Source organism: Sciurus carolinensis, chromosome 3, assembly GCF_902686445.1.
Source record: "Sciurus carolinensis chromosome 3, mSciCar1.2, whole genome shotgun sequence".
Taxonomy (NCBI): Eukaryota; Metazoa; Chordata; class Mammalia; order Rodentia; family Sciuridae; genus Sciurus; species Sciurus carolinensis.
The window spans coordinates 53,407,714-53,429,029 of NC_062215.1; positions in this window are offsets into that span (position 1 = coordinate 53,407,714).

Consider the following 21,316-nt stretch of genomic DNA (forward strand, 5'->3'; position numbering starts at 1 on the left):
ACAATAGAGTATTAATCAGCCATACATAAGAATGACTTTATGACATTTGCCAGCAAATGAATGGATCTGTAGTCTATATATGCTAAGTGAAATAAGCTAGTCCCAAAAAGCCAAAGGTCAAATGTGGAAGTGAAACCACAATAAGAAGTGTGGGGGGGAGAGAATAGAAGTTCAGTAGACTACATAATGGGGAATGGAAGAGAGGGGGGAAATAGGAAAAAGAAAGACAGTAGAATGAATCGGACCTAATTTTCCCATGTACATATATGAAAACAATACAGTGAATTCCACCATTGTGTGCATCCACAAGAATGGGATCCTAACCAGAAAAATATTCCATGCTTGTATAATTATATCAAAATGGAGTCTACTATCATGTGTAACTATAAAGAACCAATAAATTTTTTAAATTAAAGGGAAACAAAAAAGCAAAAATAAAGTATATTGATGGTAACCTTGAAACAAAGTTCTATACAATGTGATTTATTGTAATTACAACTAGATCAGTATCATAGTTGCTTCTGTACAAAAGACACTCAAGTTTTAGAATTATAAGTTTGATTTGTTTATGTTTATCACATTCAGGGGACCCTGCTGTTATTGTTTCAATTAAAAATATGTAATAGGATATAAGTTCAGGCTTTGGGGAATATACCAACATCAGACCTTTATTTTTTGATTAAAGTTTAGGTGATACAGGGATAAACAATGAACAGTATCATTTGACTGTTCTAGGAATTGGCTTAATCCCACCATAGGATTTAAGGAATACCAGAATTGGAGAGGATAGAGAATTAGATGTGGATTTGTGGAACAGCACTTCCTCTGCTCACTAGACACCAAGACTCTGAATGAAAACTAGAGAGGATATCCTGATGTCAATGAATCTGAACAGTTACATCTCCTGGTAGCCCAGGTTAAAGGCACAAAAGTCAAAGTAGCATGAACTTGACAACTATGATCATTGAGAAAAACTCTAGGGATTTAAGAATCAATAAGTCATGTAAAAGTTTTAGGAGAATTTTCAGTAGAAAAGTGAGGGCAGAAACCAACACTCATAGATTAAACAAAAAATGGGAAAAAAGGATATGTATAAACATAGTGGGTATTCATGACACTTTCTGGGATCATCCACATGCATTTTGGGTGACTTCAGGGACCTTCCTTCACCTATTTAAATTTTAATGTCTTTATACAAAATGGAGGACAATAATGCTACCTCATGGGAAATTTTTAAGGATTAAATAAGATTATTTTAATTTCCTTCAAAAAATTGAAGGTAGCCACTTATTCATTGAAAGTGGTGAGGGCCTTGAATCCTATCACTGAAAAGATAAACCTCTATTTCCTTCCACCTGCAAGTGCTCGAGAAGAGGTTATGGCAAGAATTGGTCTTGTTAATGGTTACTCACCAGAGCCTTTCCTTTGTGCTATTAAAATAATGGATGGTTTAAAAAATTGAATTTCTCTGTAAATTAAAATCAGAAAAAGTTTGAGCTTCCATTAACAAGTAAAACAAAATGTGGAGTTGAAGAACATCATGATTGTGATAAGGAATAAACCAAGAAGCCCCTATTCTCTCATTCAGCTCTGGGACTGTGGTATCTGGCCCCTGTTAAGCAGAGTTCAAGTTAGCATCATGGTCTAGGAAGAAGGGTAGAGTGAACAGAGAAACTATCAGAAGGTGCATTAGTTTGCTAGAACTATGATAAAGTACAGCAGATTCCATCTCTTAAACAACAGAAAAGTGTTTCCTCCAAGAACAAGGTATAGAGATTCTAAGAGCAAGGTGTCAGCAGGTTTGTTTTTTTCTGAAGGCCTCTTGGCTTGTAGATGGAGGTCTTCTTCCCGTGTCTTCATGTCTACATTTTCTGTCTGTGTCTGCATCCTAATCTCCTCTTTTTATAAAGACACTAGTCAGATTTGATTAGGCCTACCCTCATTTTACATTAATTACCTCTTTGAAATCCTTCTCTTGAAATGCAGTTATGTTCTGAGGTACTAGAACATATAAATTTGGGTGGAGAACAATTCAACTCATATTTTCACTTTTTTCTTTTGTTTTCTACCCACAGCACCCACCTCAAGAGATGTCATCATCTTCAATGGTCTAGTGTGTCTCCTTAGTTCACTTTTTTCTGTTTGTAGAATCATTTATGCATACATGGGTTTGGTGATTTCTTCCACAAAAATATGAGGTTACACTATAATTTTTTCATAGGTCTTGCTTTTAATAATACATGATACAATTAACAATAAATCATGGGAATTAGCTATAAGTTAAGAATATTCAGATCAATAGGTAGAGATCTAATTATTCTTTTTCTTAACTTCAAATTGTTTCCTAAAAGTTTGTTGTTTACGTTCATGTTGTTACTAATCTTCACAACTCTGATGAGTGTGTTAAGGGGTATTTTATATTATTATGCAGAGTATTTATATTTATAGCATAGATTTCCAGTAATGAAATATGAGTAAAATGTATGCTTTTTATATTAATATGCATGCTTTTATATTAATAGATATTATAAAATTGTTTTCCAAAAAAGCCTGTAACATGGTATCAGAACATTTTTTTCCCAGTATCTTCACCAGCACAAAGACTTAGCCCTTTTTTCTTTGTGTCAATATGGTGAGTGAACAAATAAAAAACAGGGTGGGTGGAAGGGTCTAGAATTTTACCCTACTAATAAGCTAACCAGTCCAATACTGTTTTAGGGAAGCTGGCAAAAGACACAAGACCCCTGGTTTAGAGAAAAGGAAATTATTCACAGAAAAGTAATGCTAAGAGCTTCATGTCGACATTGGTACCTCCTGGCCCAAATTTTCATGGGGTGACACAGATGGGCCTAGATGAGCATGTTAGAGGAGAGGACCACCTAATTTGGGGGACCCACCAGCTTTATAGTAAGTAGCAATAAGTCTGTTGTGTGTCTTAGAAAACACTACCTCATCCTCAAGATCTCTTACTACAAACATAACCCTTAGGCACAACCTAAATAAAGGGACCCAGGACATAGTATTCTTGTCACAATCAGCAAGGATGTTTATGGGCACTAAGTACTCATGGCAGATTGTCTCTCCCAGTACAGAGTAGGATCTTAGCCATTTAAAATCCTCTAACGGCTTTCTATTGAATATAAATTAATGTCTAATTCCCTTCTCAAGGTGTGGCATCACAAGTCCAAGCCTGTGGTCCATAAATAAGAAGAACGGAGAAGTATATACATGTGGCACAGTAAAAAAATTATTTACATGGTGATAATGCAAATTCCTAAGCATCAAGAGAATTTCCAACTCTATTCTACCAATCTAGTCTTAAAAGTAAAAATGATGATTATTCCAGGCTTCTGTGATGAGAGATTGTTCATTCTGCCTGAGGACATTAAGCACTAAACATCCAGCAAGACTCCACAAGAAAAAGAACTCATTAAAACCACAGATACTTCACTTTGTGCCAAATAAATATGCCTGTTTTTTTTTTTTTGTACCCCTTTTAAAACCTTCTATTGCCAATTCAGCAATAAACTAAGGATGTGAATAACGTTAAAACAAATTCAAGTCAAATGACCTTGCCAGTTTCCAATACAACATTTTATATTTAATAAAACTATACTTCCTAGATATAATCTAGCTAATAAGAAAAGTAGGAGTGATCGAATCAGAATACTCCTGTGTTATTTTTGTGCTAGGACTGCCATAACAAAATATCGTAGACTGGGTGACTTAAACAACAGAAATTTATTTTCCAACAGTTCTGGAGGCTGTTAGTCCAAAATAAAGATGCCAATAGGGTTGGTTTCTGGTGAGATCACTCTTCTTGGCTTGCAGATGACTGCCCTCTTACTGCCTCCTCACATGTTCTCTTATAAGGACTGGATTAGGGCCCACAGGGTTCATTATCTCCTTTAATTTCCTATCTCCAAATATATATTCCTATTTTGAAGAAACAGAGATTTGAGCTTCAATGCATTGATTTGAGGGGATACAATTCAGCTCAAAATACTCAGTATGTTGCAAACCAAAGTAAATTTATATATGTAAGAGGTGATTATTTATTGTTACTAAGTTCACAAAATGACAAACTTCCAGACTTTATGTGCCTGATGGAAACATTCAGCAGCGTCTATGAAGTCACTTGGCAAAAAAAGAATTGTCTGTGATTCTCATCAAATCTGCAGATGCAGCTACTAATTTACAGGAAATACAGAACACAAAGTTCTTGTTAAAAACATGACAGAGATAAAATCAACAAAATCCAGAATAAGGGGTAAACAGCCTAGTGTTATCAAGAAGTAAATTGTAGGAAATAAAAAGTGTGAGTATTGGTACAAACTACATATGAATGTACCTTGAAGACATTAAGTGAAATGAAAAAATCTAGATTAAAAAGTCACACATTGTAGAATCCCATTTATATGAAGTGTCCAAAAAAATTAAGTCCACAGAAAGCAAATTAGTGGTCTCAAGTGTTTTGGAGAAAGAGAAAATCTGTACTGATTACTTAATATACATAGAGTACCCTTTCAGGGTGATAAAAATGTCGCAGAATTAGACACAATAATTATACAAGATTTGGAATATACTGAATTCCACTGAATTACATACTTTAAAATGATTAAACTTATATTTTGTGAATTTTTACTTCAATAAAAAAGACAAAGGTTATCAATTTTCAAAAATAAGACCCAACTTCCTGCTGTCTACAGAAAACCCATGTTAAATATAAAGATATAAATTTGTTTTAAATTTTGGGAAAATATGTGACAAACACCAATGAAGAGAAGGTTTATTTGCTCTATTAATATCAAAGAACAAAGAATATTACCAATGTTAAAGAGGAACATTTCATAATGTGGAAGAAATCAATCAGGAGAATAAACAATCCTAAATATATATATCCCAAACAACAGAGTTCCAAAATACATTGCAAAAATTGATGGAAAGAAATAGACAAATATACAGTTGTGATAGATTTAATGCTCTTCCCTCAAAAAATTGATAGAAAAATAGGATAGGAAATCAGGAGAGATAAAGTAAAGTTGCATGACACTCAATTTGACCTAATTAATGCAGAACACTCTGACCAACAATAGCATGACATAGTAGTCTTATCTGCAGTTTCAATTATCATGGCCTTCTATGGTACAAAAATATTTAATGGGAAATTTCAGGAAACACCCATAAGATTTAAGACACATATTGTTATGAGGATCATGTCAAAATCTTAGGCTGTCTTGCTCCATCCCACCTGGGATGTGAATCATCTCTTTGTTCAGTATATCCACACTATATATGCTACCCACTAATTAGTCCCTTGATAGCTGTCTCAATTTTCAGATTAACTGTCACTGTATCATAGTGCTTGTGTTCAAGTAACCCTTAGGTAGTAGTTTAACTCTATATCATAATACCTGTCATTCAACTAACTTCATATCACCACATAGGCATTGTATAATCTCACATCATCACAAGAAAAAAGAAGCATGAGTATAGAAGAATACATATGTAAAGAAAAAGATAATAATATCTATAATAATATAAATTCACATAACTTTTTACAGCATACTTTTATAATTGTTCTGTTTTATTATTGTTAATCTCTTACTGTGTTTAATAAATTAAAATCTTTCATAGGTGTGTGTTAGAGGAAAAAACAGTATTTATAAGGCTCAGTATTATCCACACATTCAGGCATCTATTGGGTCATGAGATATCACCTTATACCCATCAGGAAGGTTACCATTAAAAAAAAAAAAAAAAAAACCAACCAACCAACAAACAAAAATAACAAGCGTTGGTGAGAATGTGGAGAATTAGAAACCCTTACACACTGCTATGGAAATGTAAAATGGTGTAACCACTACAGAAAACACAATACTGTTTTCTCAAAAGATTAAAAATAGAATAACCATGTGGGTCATCAATCCCACTTCTAGGCATATACTTAAGAGAAATTAAAGGAGGGATTTGAGCAGATATTTGTATATCCATGTTCACAGCAGCATTATTCATCATAGCCAAATGGCAAAAGCAACACAAAAATCCACACTGATAGATGAATGAATGAATATATGAATGAAGAAAATGAGGTACATATGTAAAATGGATTATCATTCAACCTTTAAGAGGAAATATTTTTTAATTTAACAATGGCTTTTATTATTAGTTATTAACTTTTTCTCTGACACATGTTACTATATGGATGAACCACCAAGTCCTTTTGTGAATGTCTAAATGGAGACAGCCAGGCACAAAAGGACAAATAGTATCTACGGTTTTGGTTCCACATCTAATTTGCTCTTAGCCTTTGCTTGTTCAAGATATAACCCTGACCTCTGGTTCAGCTGTGGGAATGTGGTACCTGGTCCCTGAGGAACAGAGTACAAGTTAGCCTCAGACACTAGGAAAAGGGTGGGGTGAACCCAGAAACTATCAAATGGGAGCCACATCAATATCCCAACATTGAAATTGACTCTCATGAGTATCCATACCCTCTCCCTTTTGTCCTGTTACAAAGGAAGAGTCTCACTGTCATGCCAACTGTGCCCCCAAATCCTATGAATTTCATCCTTCCTTCTGTCATGATCCTTTAAACCATTTTGACTTCTGTATCCTTCATCTTCAACATTACACCCTCTACTTTGCCATTCAAACACCTTCAGATCTATTCCATCCTAAAGAAAATCCACTATTGATCTCTCACTTCTTGCTGAATTCTGCTCCTCTGTTCTACTGAATTTGTTCTGTATAATATCAAAATGACCTGTTCATGCCTGACATCCATGCATTTGCTATGTATATTTTTAGGGATTTTGACATGTGGGATTTTTACCATAAATAACATACTATGTTAAAAATAATTCAAATAGTAGGAAAAGATTTATAGTGAAAAGCAATGACCCCAACAAACTTCTAATCATAATTTCTTAGTATATGGTCTATATCTTGCAATTGATCTTGACTCTCTTACTCTATCCTTTTCCTCTTCATTCTTATTTCCTCCAATTTATGCTTTTATATACCACATTGTTTGTCTTCCATTTTGCATTTTACTGATTATTTCCCTTAAGTATTGTTTAACATAATCTTTAATCCTATGTACTTGCCATAAATTAGTAGCCATATGTGTAACTTTGGTAAGAGTCGCCAATAATTTTTTGTGGCATCATGACTCTAGAGAGTGCTAAATATTTCTATCAGGAGGTATATAATCTGTGGCAGTATTTGTGTGTGTGTGTGTAAATTTAGGCACCATAGAGAACTATTTCCTGGGTTTATCATTTTATTAGAGGTTAAAAGTTGTTAGTATTCTAATTCCTTTATTACTGCTTTAATATAGAATATTTCTGAGAAGGGAAATTTTACATGATGATATTTGGATTGAAACTGGTAAAACTAGTGAACTGGAATTTGTTAACATTTGGTTTTGTTTATTCAGTAAGTTCAGAATGGAAAGGACATTCAAAAGTTCATTCATAGAATGTTTATAGCAACTCAATTCACAATAGCTACTCTATGGAACCAACCTAGATGCCTTTCAGTGGAGGAATGGATAAAGAAAATGTGGAGTATATATACAATGGAATATTACTCAGCTTTAAAGAGGAATGAAATTATGGTATTTGCAGGTAAATGGGTGGAATTGGAAAATATCATGCTTAGTGAAATAAGCCAATCCCAAACACCAAATCCCAAATGTTTTCTCTGCTATGAATATGCTGATCCATAATGGGGGTGGTGGGTAAGTGAAGAATGGAGGAACTTTGAATCAGGCAGAGGGGAGTGAGGGGAGGGGAGGGGTGTGGAGGTGGGAAGAATGGTGGAATTTGATGGACATCATTACCCTGTGTCATATATGATTGCACAAATGGTGTGACTCTGCATCTTGTACAGTCAGAGAAATGAGAAGTTGTGCTCCATTTGTGTACCATGGATTGAAATGCATTCTGCTGTCATACATAACTAATTAGAACAAATTTTTAAAAAGAAATCTGGTAGGGTAAAATAGCTGAATTTTCATGTGTATTTCTTTTTCTTTTGGAGGCTTCCTGAATGTTCAGTGGTTAATGTACTCATACATTATGCAATCTACCACACCTAAAAGACTAATGGACATTAGTCCTACAGCATTAGAGTCAAAATAGTGGATGGAATGCTCTAGTCTGAGGGAATACTCAGGGACCCACCTTATTAACATGTACAGAAATTCTTGCACAGTTAACATACTTCTCTTTTCTACATAATCACTTCACCTAGAGCAGGCGTAGCTATGCCTTACCACACCTTGGTAAAGAACTTAGGTTTTATTTTATATTATATAGGTAGCTATTGGAGGTTTTAGGAGGCTAGGTAAATACTTTTTATTGGGAGAGAAAATCTTGTGGGCCCTAAGTATCTATAATTGTTCTTGCTGGATCTTATAAGAATGCAAGTCCCTGACTATTCTCTACTCAGGCTATTTCTCAAGTTTATTTTTTTTTTACAACAAGCAAAATATTCCTCATAGACAAAGAGCAGGCTTGGATATGATTTACTACAAAAATACTGAGTCAGCCCACCCGACCCCCACCCTGAGATCCGACGCCAGCACTGAGTTACCCCACCCAACCACAAGTCGAGGTTGGTCGGCATTGCAGAGCTAGCCAGTGGGCGAATCAGCCCACCTGACCCCAAAACCTGGTCGGATGCCATCGCTGAGCCTGCCTGCCTGCCTGCCCCTTCTACTGCTGAGGGACATTGCAATTGCCTCCGTGCTGACTCAGCGCACCCTCACTGGGGCTTCCCAGCTTCTTTATAGGCTGGTGAAGGCATTTTGAATTATTCCTGAGGGAAATTTGATAATCCAGAATAAATGGACAAATTTTTAGACACTTACATCTTCCCAAGAATGAATCATGGAGAAACAGAAAATCTGAACCAACAAATAATAAGTAGTGAGATTGAATTGGTAATGGAAAGTTTTGCATCAAAGAAATACCCAGGACCAGAAAGCTTCACTGTAGAATCCTTTAAACATTTAAGGAACTAAATCCAATTCTCCTTAATTTGTTCTAGAAAAATAGACAAGGAAGGGATTATCCCAACCACTTTCTAGAAGCCAGCATGACCATGACACCAAAAAGATAAGGATATAATAATGACAAAGAAAGAAAACTAAAGTCAGAATCCATGATTAACCTTCATGCAAAAATTTTTTTACAAAAACAAAATTAGCAAACTGAATCCGACAGTACATTAAAAAGATTATTTTACATGATCAAGTGCAATTCATCCCAGTGATCAAGGATGAATTAATATGTAATCCAGTAAATGTGGTATAGCACATGAATACAATGAAGGATAAAAACTGTATGTTGGCACCCATCACAGCCACCACAGCACTTGCCCAGAGGTTTTTGACTCTGGGCAACTCTACTGCTGGTGCTGGTGCTGTTCGCCAGTTCTCCTGTTGCTGCTCGCCCAGGACCCAGCGGCTCACTGCTGCTGACCTGCTGTAGCTACTGCTTCCGCCCAGAGATCCACTGGTTGCATGCAGCCACCTCTATCTTGGGATGTGACCAGCACCTGGGGGACCAGGGGAGTGGCCAGTCTACCACCACTATCATCTTGGGGAACAGATGCCTCTGTCTGGGGACACTCGCCAGGACCTGGATGTCCAGTGTAGGGGTGCCTGTGGGGTTAGATGCACTTGAAGTACTCCTGTTGGGAGTGCAGGGAACCATCATCTTGCAGCCCCTTCTTAGGGTCTCTCCTCTGCGTGAGTGCATCCCTGGTGGTGTCTATAAATTGGAGTGCCACTGAGATCTTGGAACTGCAATGTGCCCGAGCCTGGGGTATCTTAGATCCAGCTCTGTGGGATGGTGACTGGGTCTGTGTGGGATGGTCTAGGCTGGGCAATCCCATGAAGGATCAGAGATAGTACTGAGAAACCTTTGAATTCAGATGCAAACAGTTGTTCAATTTTCCATTTAGTTTGTTTGTTCATTCCTTTTAAAAATATTTTTTCTTCTTCTCCAGTCTCTCTACCACATTTGAAATCAGGTATTTTTCATGCATCCGTTTATTGAAACTGTGATATATGAATAGTATTTTTCAGTTTTACTGTGTATTCTTCTATTTTTAAATTTTTTATTGTATGTATTTTTCCTCTCACTTGTCTGTTTTCCTGAATTCTCTATCTTTTCTCCTGCTAATGGACAATCTCTATTAATTCATCTTCTTCTTCCTATAGATTTTTACTTCTGGTTTTCTCCTTCTCCCTCATAGACATCATGTCCTATACCACTTCTATTCTCTCTTTGTCCAACCCTTGAAATTGTAAATCCATTTAGCAAATACACTGTTTATAGTGAAGACAATAATCAAACTCATAATTTCTGTAGAAGTCTTAATAAGATCTAGTGGGCTTGGAGTTGTATGTTGTTTGCATTGAGTGCTGTGGATGTTGAACCCCGCCCCACCTTAAAGGTGATTTACTGGAGACCTTCAGGGTAGAATCTGTGCTGACTTGGAGTCATACTGTTAGATGGGAAAAAAACATGAACAACATGAAAAAGCAAGGAAATAGAGCACCCCAAACAAACCAAGATGCTCCAATAACAGAATCCACTGACAACACAGTAGAAGAGATGTCAGAGAAGGAGTTTAGAATGTATGTTGTTAAACTGATCTGTGAAGTAAACGATAGTATAAGGAGTAAAATCAAAGAAAAAATACAGGAAGTAAACGATCACTTCAATGAAAAGTTAGAGACTGTGAAAAAAAAAAGCAGAAATCCTAGAAAGGAAAGGATCAATAAACCAAATTATAATTTCAATAGAAAGCATCACCAACAGACTAGATCACTGGAAGACAGAACCTCAAGCAATGAAGGCAAGATATATAATCTTGAAAACAGAGTTGGTCATGCAGAGAAAATGGTAAGAAAGCATGAACAGAACATCCAACAATTATGGGATAACATGTAAAGATCAAAGTTAACAGTTATCAGGATAGATGAAGGAGCAGAAACACAAACCAAAGGAGTGAACAATTATTCAATAATACAATATCAGAAAATTTCCCAAACCTAAAGAATGAAATGGAAAATCAAATTCAAGAAACTTACAGAACCCCAAATGTACAAAATTACAGCAGACCCACACCAAGACACATTATAATGAGAATGAGTAACACAAATAATAAGGATAAACTATAAAAAGCCATGAGAGAAAAAAAACAAAGTATGTGTAGGCAGAAACCAATTTGGATCGCAGATGATTTCTCAACCCAGACCCTCAAACTGAGAAGGTCCTGGAATAATATATTTCGAACTCTGAAAGAAAATAGATGTCAACCAAGAATTTCATATCCAGAAAAATTAAGTTTCAGATTTAAAGATGAAATGGAAACCTTCCATGACAAACAAAAGTTAAAAGAATTCACTACTAGAAAGCCTGCACTACAGAACATTCTCAACAAAATATTCCATGAGGATGAAGTGAAAAAAAAAAGTGAAAGCCAGTAAAGAGAGTAACAATGCTAAAGGAATAGTTAATCAAAGGAGAAACTAAGTCAAATTGAAAACCAGAAATAAACTAAAATGACTGGGAATACAAATCATATATCAATAATAACCTTGAATGCTAATGACCTAAGCTCATTAATCGAAAGACATAGACTGACAGATTGAATTAAAAAACAAGACCCAACAATATGCTACATCCAAGAGACTCACCTCATAGGCAAAGACATCCATGGAGTGAAGGTGAAAGAATGGGAAAAAAATATCACTCTCATGGATCATGTAAATAAGCAGGGGTTTCTATCCTCATATCAGATATAGTGGACTTTAAGCCAAAGTTAATCAGAAGGGACAAAGAAGGACATTTCATACTGCTTATGGAATTATACATCAACAAGACATAACAATTATAAACATTCATGCCCCCAAAATACAGCATCTATGTACATTAAACAAACCATTCTCAACTTCAAAAATCAAATAGACCACAACACAGTAAGACTGGGCGACTTTAACACACCTCTCTCACTATTAGAAAAAGCAATCATGAAATTCATTTGGAAAAATAAAAAACCCAGAATAGCCAAAACAATCCTTAGCAACAAAAGTGAAGCAGGAGGCATCACAATACCAGGCCTTAAATTATACTACAGAGCCATAGTAACAAAAGCAGCATGGTGTTGGCACCAAAACAGACATGTAGACCAGTGGTACAGAATAGAAGTCACCGAGACAAACCAACATAAATGCAGTTTAGATAAAGGAGCCAAATCATACACTGGAGAAAAGATAGTCTATTCAATAAGTGGTGCTATATAAGATAATTGTAAATCCACATGAAACAAAATGAGATTAAATTCCTATTCACCCTGAATAAAACTCAAAGTCTTAGGCACTAGGCCAGAGACCCTGCGCCTAAATAGAGGAAAAAGTAGGCCCAAATCTTCACCATGTCAGCTTAGGATCTGACTTCCTTAACAAGACTCCTAAAGTGCAAGAAGTAAAATCAAGGATCAAAATGTTTTTTTTAAGTTCTTTATGTATCCTGGAGATTAATGTTCTATCTTAGATGCAGGTGGCAAAGATTTTCTGCCATTCTGTAGGCTCTGTCTTCACATTATTGATTTTTTTCCTTTGCTGAGAAGATTTTTAGTTTGAATTCATCCAATTTATTTATTCTTGATTTTACTTATTGCACTTTAGGGGTCTTGTTAAGGAAGTTAGATCCTAAATTGACATGGTAAAGATTTGGGGTGGCACACACCTGTAATTCCAGTGGCTTGGGAGGCTGAGGCAGGAGGATCACGAGTTCAAAGCAGTCTCAGCAACGGTGAGTCACTAAGTAACTCAGTGAGACCCCATCTTTAAATAAAATACAAAATAGGGCTGGGAATGTGGCTCAGTTGTTTAGTGCCCCTGTGTTCAATCCCTGGTACCAAAAATAAACAAACAAACAAAAAACATGACATCCAAAAACCCTCAAATAATCAATAAATGAGCTAAGGAACTGAAGAGACACTTCACAGAAGAAGAAATACAATGGGTCAACAAATATATGAAAAAATGTTCAACAACTTTAGCAATTAGAGAAATGCAAATCAGAACTACTCTATATTTCATCTCACCCCAGACAGAATGGTGATTATCAAGAATATAAACAACAATAAATGTTGTTGAGAATGTGGGGAAAAAGGTACACTCATACATTGCTGGTGGGAATGCAAATTGGTGCAGCCATTATGGAAAGCATTACAGAGATTCCTCAGAAAACCTGGAATGGAATCACCATTTGAACAAGTTATCCCACTCCTTGATTTATACTCAAAGGACTTAAAATCAGCATATTACAGTGATGCAGACACATCAGTATTATAGCAGCTCAACTCAAAATAGCTGAACTATGGAACCAACCTAGGTGCCCTTCAACAGATGAATGCATAAAAAAAGTGAGATGCATGCATAAATATGTATATATATGTATATACATATATATGTGTCATATATATGTATGATGTATATATATATGAATGTATATATATATATATGATAGAATATTACTCAACCTTAAAAAGAATGAAATTATGGCATTTACTTGTAAATGAATGGAGCTAGAGAATATTAAGTTAAGCGAAATAAGCCAATTCCCAAATACCAAAGGCCAAATATTTTCTCTTTTATGAGGATGCTAATTCATAATAAGGGATGGGGCTAGGGAAGAATAGAATTACTTTAGATTAGGTAGAGGGAAATATCGGTAGGGGAGGGGGCATGGAGGTATGAAGGTAATAGAATGAATCAGACATTATTACTCTATGTACATATATAAGTATATGACTGGTGGGATTCTACATTATGTATTACCAGAAGGATGAGAAATTATACTCCATTATATATGATGTATCAAAGTGCATTCTACTGTCATGTATAATGAATTAAAACAAATAAAAAATTTAAAACTTTTCTTTAAAAAAGAAGACACAGAAAAAAAATTCTATATGGTCATCTTAGTAGATGTAGAAGAGGCATTTGATAAAGTTTGACATTTCTTCATAAGAAGAACACTGGATAAGTTAGGTATAGAGGGAACATACCTCAATATAATAAAGGCCATTTATAATAAGCCAACATCTAACATTACAGAATGGGAAAAAGAAGAACACTTTCTAAGATTTGAAACAGGCCAAGGATGCCCAATGTCACCACTTTTATTTGACATAGTTCTGAAAGTCGTAGCTGAAGCAATCAGAAATTAGCAAGAAGTAAACAGCAACAAAATTGGAAAAGAAGTCAAATTTTTATAGATGTTTGTAGATGTATTGCCTTAAATATAGGAAACACCAAATATGTCACCAAAACTGTGATAACTAAAACATTCAGCAAAGCTGCAGAACACAAATAACATAAAATCAGTAGTGTTGCTATATGCCAATAGTAAATTTTCTGAAATAGAAATCAAGAAATCAATTGCTTTTACAATGGCTAAAATAGCTACAAAACAATCACTACAACAACCACCCTAGAAAGAAATTTAAAGAAGTAAAAGATCTGTACAATGAAAATAACATAATGCTAATGAAAGCAATTGAACAGAACACAAAAAAGTGATGATATCTTATGATCATGGATTGGAAGATTGATATTTAAAATATCCATAGTACCCAAAGCAATTTATAGATTCAATGCAATCCCTCTAAAAATACCAATGATATTCTTCACAGAACCAGGAAAAAAGTACTAAAGTTACACAGAACCATAAAAAGAAAAATAGCCAAAGCCATCTTGAATGAAATTAACAAAGCAGAAGGCATGATACTACCTGACCAGAAACCATGCTAAGGTGCTGGCTGCAGTGGTTCACAACTGTAATCACAGTGACTCAAGAGGCAGAGGCAGAGGATTGCAAGGTTTGCAACTTAGCAAAAGTCTGTAAAAAAATAATAATTTTAAAAGGGCTGGAGATGTAGGTCAGTGACAAAGTGCTCTTAGTTTCAATCCCCAGTACCAAAGGAAAATGAACAACCCCTAAACAACAACAAGAAGCAAAACCAAAAGCCACAAACTCTATAAAGCTGCAGTAACCAAAACAGTATGGCACTGGAGCTAAAACAGACACATAAATCAATTGAATAGAAAAGAAAGCCTAGAAGTAAACCAACACATCCCTGAGCACTGATTTTCAGCAAAGGTTCTAAGATACACATTGGAGAAAGGACAGTCTTCACCAGTGATGCTGCAAATATTGGATATCCACATACAGAGGAATGAACCTGGAACCCTAGCTCTCACCAGTTAAAAAACTCTAAGTGCATTAAAGACTTAAATGTAAGACAGAAAATATGAAACTACTGTAAGGAAACAGGGAAAATATTACAGGATATTGTAATGGGTACGGATTTTTTGACTAAGACTCTCCCCCAAAGCATAAGAAACAAAAGTCAAAATAGACAAATGGGATTCCATCAACCAAGAAACTTGTACATAGCAAAGGAAACAATCAACAGATTGAATAGAAAAACTACAGAATGGAAAAACATTTGCAATCTATATATTTGATGAGTATAAGGAACTCCAAAATCTTCAATAGCAGAAAAATAATCCAATTGTTACCAATGGGCAATAAATCTAAGTGGACATTTCTCAGAAGATGTTGAAATGGACAACAGATACATGAAAAATGTTCAAAACCACTAATTGCAGAGAATTGCAAATGGAAATCACAATGAGACATCACCTCAGCCCAGTAAGAAGGGCTAATACCAAAAAGATGAGTGCTGGTAAAGATGTGGAGAAAAGGAAACACTTGCACACTGTAGTTGGGAATGTGAGTAAGAACACTCCTCACAAAAAACTGTACAAAGATTCCTCAAAAATCCTAAAAATAAGACTACCAAGTAGTTGCAATCCTACTACTAGGTTTGCATTGAAAGGAAATGAGATAGTTTTGTGGAAGAGACATGTGCACTTCCACATTCATTGCTGCACTATTAATGAAAACTAAGAAGTGGAACCAATCTTTGTCCATCAACTGATGAACAGATAAACAAAATACTACAAATACATAGAAGAATACTCTTTGGCCAGAAAGAAGGAAAATGCTGCCATTTACAACAACCATTGATAGAAGTGGAGATCATTATTTTAGGAGAAATAACCAGACACAAAATACAAGTACCACGTGATATTACTCATTTGTGAACTCTAGGTTGATCTCATATCAACTTTTCATTCTAGCAATAGAGTCTTAATTTAAAGTTGAGAGTAGAATGTTGGGCAGAGATCTGTTGAGAGATCTGTTGGGCAGAGATGGGGAAATGTTGACCAACAGGTACTGTGTAACATCTAGAGAGGAATAAGAAGTTCTGGTATGCCATTGCATAAAAGTCTGTCTATAGATAACAGTAAGAAACTGTATATTTCAAAATCAAGAAGAAAAGACTGTGAAAGTTTTCACATATAGTTTCACATATAATAAAAGTTTTAGGAATGAAATATGCTTAACCTAATTTAAACTTTATCCATTGTATACATTTATTGAAACAATATGGTACCCCACTGACATGTAATTTCTTTGTTTTAATGTATCAGTTAAAAATAAATTAGAAAAAGAAAGCTGAAAAATATAAAATACATATTTTTGAAAAATATACATTTTCATACTTTCATCTAAAATATGTTAAATAGTTGGATATTAACATAATCCAAAACAGTTTCCTAAGAATATAATAAATCCCCAGAGAATAAATTCTTATGCAAAAAGTGAAGTGATATCATTCCTATTAGCAAAGATTAAAATGCTACTTAAGTTAATTAGAATACTGAATATAATATCAAAGTAATACAAGATTCTTAAACTTCCATAAATTAATACTCTATTTAATCTAGAAAATAAAGTCTGAGAGCATAACAAAGACTATAAATATGATAAAAAAAATCATACTGTGGTTTCCTTATCTAAATCCATACCTTACTAATAATAAGTAATTGTAATAAAAATATAGCATTTTAGGATAAATCAGAAAACATGGTCAATTGAACAGAATGCATGTTCTACCAGTACATCTACATAACATCATATTATATAGCTAGTAGTATTATAAATTTTCCATAAGATAGAGTGAAGAAATTTATGCTCACTCTGAAGTGTATAAAATTGAATATTCCCAAAGTCTCTGTTATCTTTGCTTTTAAATCTTCTTGAAATAGAAAAGGAAAATGGTTGCCTCACTAATTTTGAAAAAAATTATCAAATGTATTTGATTACTACTGATTGAAAATTTTAATAAATTCATTGATCACCTAATTTTTTCAATGCTTGTTAAATTATTTATAGACTTTTTATTATGCATATGCATTTCTCTCACTGATTTGAATGAGTATTTTAAAATATAAATTAAAAATATATCTTCCCAGTTTGTCACTTATTAGTGTTATTCAGTAATCATGAACTATTTTTAATACCTAGAAATACATGGGGAATAGAATAATGATTAATCACAAATTATAATTAATTTGCTGAGATTTTATTAAATTATAAAATATTACAGATTCAATTCAACCTTAAAATCTAGTACCCTTGTGCTCTATTTTTAATACATACACATACACACATGCACACACACACACATACATACATACACATATGCATAAGCATATAAAACCTGGTTTTTGTACTTAAGTATTTTTCACTTTACATAATGTTTAATGTGTCATTCTGTGCCTAGTTATTTTTGTTTTAATTTTGTGCTTTTGCTTAATATTTTAGTTTTAGATTACTCTGTATAGAAGCAAGTTGATATTTATGTATTTTTATTAGATTACATTGTGTGATTATATCCATATTTATTTTATTCCCATTGATAAAGATTTAGGTTGCTAACAACTTTGCACTATTAAAAACAACACTGTAATAAACACTTATGGGCTGCATGAAGGTATCACTAAGATAGATTCCTGGTGGTAGAAGTTCCAGGTCAAAGGGCATGTGCATCTGACTTTACAAGACATGTTCAAAATTCTTTACCAAGTGTTTATATAAATTTATATGCCTACATAATGTGTTGATAGTTTCTAACTGATATTTGGTATAAAATTTTGCATCCTATTTGAGTTACAAATGCTGTATTATTGCTTTAAGCTGCAATTCCTTATTTAGATTATATCATTGGCTTTTTTCCCCTTATTTGCTTGTAGAAAGGTTTTGTTTTGTTTTAAATTTTTCGTACTAGTCCTTTAGTGGATAAATATGCTGAAAATGTATTTTCCCTTTTTGTAGTTTGACTGTTCATAATATCAATATAGTATTTTCTATTTAAAAAGTTTAAATTTAATGCAGTTATCTACATTAATCTTTTCCTTTATAGTTCATCTCTAATTCATTACCTACATAAAAATCATAAAGGTATTCTCCTATATGGCTTTATAAAATCTTGATGATTTGGTTTTTATATTTTACTTGTATTTTCACCTTTTCCATGTATATAATGAGATTAAAAATCTACATTTCTCTCTTTATGAATGATAAATTGTCTCACATAATTTATTGAATATCTCATTTTTCCCCACTTTTCCTAAAATGGAGGTCAATTTCTCTCCTCATTATTTGCTTTGACTATTTTATTTTTCATCTTTTTACATGAACCCCAAACCAAGGACAAACTTATACTGTCTATAGCTCAAAAATTAAGTCTTGACATCTCAAAGATCAAAATCCTCATATCTTCTTTTTTTTTATTCTTCTGAATTTTATTGACTTGCTTTTATTCCTCACTCTTGCATTTGAATTTTAGAATTGTTTTTTCAATGTTCATTTAAGATATAAGAATTTTGATTCAAATTGATTGTCAGTTTTATACTGGATATTTCTTTACCATATTGAGTCTTCCTAACCATATGCAGTGCGCAATCCCATTTATCCAGGTCTTATTTTATATCTTTCAATAATGTTTTATAAATTTTCTACAATGTCTGGCATTTTTACACTTTTTCCTAGATCCTTTAGAGATCTTTGCAGCTATTGTAATGGAATAAATTTTCCTATTGTGTTTCCTTGTTTGTAACTGCCATATGTAGAAATATTGAGAAATACATGTGAAGTTTTTTGATGATAACACACATCCTAGTTTAATGGTACTATTAGGATCCTCCTTTTTCTGTATAAGAACCATCATTTTAACAAAATAGGAGTAGGGATTATCAAGGACCTTCAGTGGCAGTTTTACAAAACAAAAACAAAAATGATGTTGAAATTGTATTAAACCATAAAGGGGGTAGATTTTAATTAGTGTGTGAGCAAGTAATTTTACAGAAGAAAGTGTTTAGTTTTCTCTGGGTGGATCCCACTGAGAAGTTCTTCTTCTTCTCCTCCCACTCCACTCCCCCTCCTCCTCCCCCACTCCCCCTTCCCCTTATCCTCCTTGTCCTTTTTCCTGGTGTTGGGGATCAACGCAGAGCCTTGTGCACACCAGGAAAGGGCTCTACCACTGATCCACTTCGTCAGGCAAAGTAATGACTTCTTTAGAGAGAGAAAAAAATCCCCAAGTGCATCTAGAACTGATGATTTTTAAAAATTCAATTATGTTCAATTATATACTTATTTATTTTTATTATTTTAAATTTATTTCCCCACTTAGTTCTAAGGCAGCTTATAAACACTACATATTCAGTGTAGGATATCTGTTTTTACATTAGTAAAGTATTAAAGGAGAGATTAAATTTAGAATTCTAAGGGATTGGGGAGAAATACTGTATGTAAAATGCAGGTCATTAACATCTTACATAATGATTAAAGCTGAGTTATATATATGACTCTAACATCTTAAGTGGACAAAGCAAATAAGAAAATTAATGGGTTTTAGGATTCCTGCTGCCATTAATGTACAAGCTATTCAGGAAATGAGACAATATTCAGAGTATTAAGGTCTGGGGAAAATGTTCTCACAGGTCCTCAGACATATGATACTGAGGTGCAGCAAGCTTCATAATCAATAGTATCCAAGGACAAATATGATAATATCTGATATTGTGTAAAAATATGATATTATAGTATCTCCCCATTTAATCAGAAATCATAATTTCAAAGCAAAAAATCAGTGGAATTTATCTGATTGGGACATACTAAATACTAGAATTCAAGTATAAAATTTCACAGATTGCCTTCTTTAGTTCAAATATAAAATATTGGCTATTTAGTAGAACTTGCTAATAAAATGCTGATTCAAAAGAATTATAACCAAGTAGAAAACATATATACCAACAATGCTATATAAGTTAAATGAACAAACCCAGCAAATGAAAAACTAATTGCTTCTCCTATGAATTGAATTTGACTAGCAAGACTGACAGTTTTCAACCTTCATAAATGCATTAAATGACAAATTGTAAGTGTAAAGGGACTGTGTATGTTGTTTTGTTCACTGTTATATCACTAGCTCTTAACATAGTGCCTGGCATTTGGTACATGTTCAATAAATATTTGAAGAGTGAATGAATGAACAAATGAATCAAGCAAACCTCCATGCAGCATATTTTCTACAGCATATATTTTTTTAAAAGAATTGTACAGCATAGTGATTCTGTGTTTTAGCAGGGATCAGAAACATAAATACATCTCTTTACTCATTCAAAGCAGATATATTTGAATTTAAAAAGATTTATAGTTGATATCATCTCAAAAAAATTGAGGAAGTTAATTAAGAGTTAGCTTTCTTTCGCAGAAGAAATGGCCACAGTCCCTACTGTTTGTGAGAAGTTCAAATAGGAAACAAAGTTAATGTTTGTTACACTCAACATACATGTAAAAGCACAGTTCTCTAGAAATCTTCCAAATGTTCCTAACTCCTTCCATATGACCCATCCAACTATTTGATGTCTCCAATGTACTTGTGAAACTTGTGATATATGTTATATATCACTTCTCTTCATGCTAACTAAGCACTATCTGACTATAGTTCCTTACACCTGGGGCATTGTAATAACCCTTTTCTCTGCTTGGTTTCCCTGTCTGGTTCCTGTCTTTGGAGTCTGTGTTTCATAACACAGAAAGTAATTAGGTACACAGAGTCTAGGTTGAAATGCTGATTCTGCCCTTTATTAGCTGTTGGATACTAAGTTACTAGTTTCATTAACCTAAATTAGTCTTTTTATCTTATCTATTAAATGATGGAAAATACATATTTCACATTTAGATTGTTGTAAGATAAATGACATAACCTATGTATTGTGCCCAAGAACTGCTAAATAACAAGTGATAAATATTGATTGACTTATTATAATTATTATAGCAGAAATTTTGTCTAAAATCTTAGTCTAACA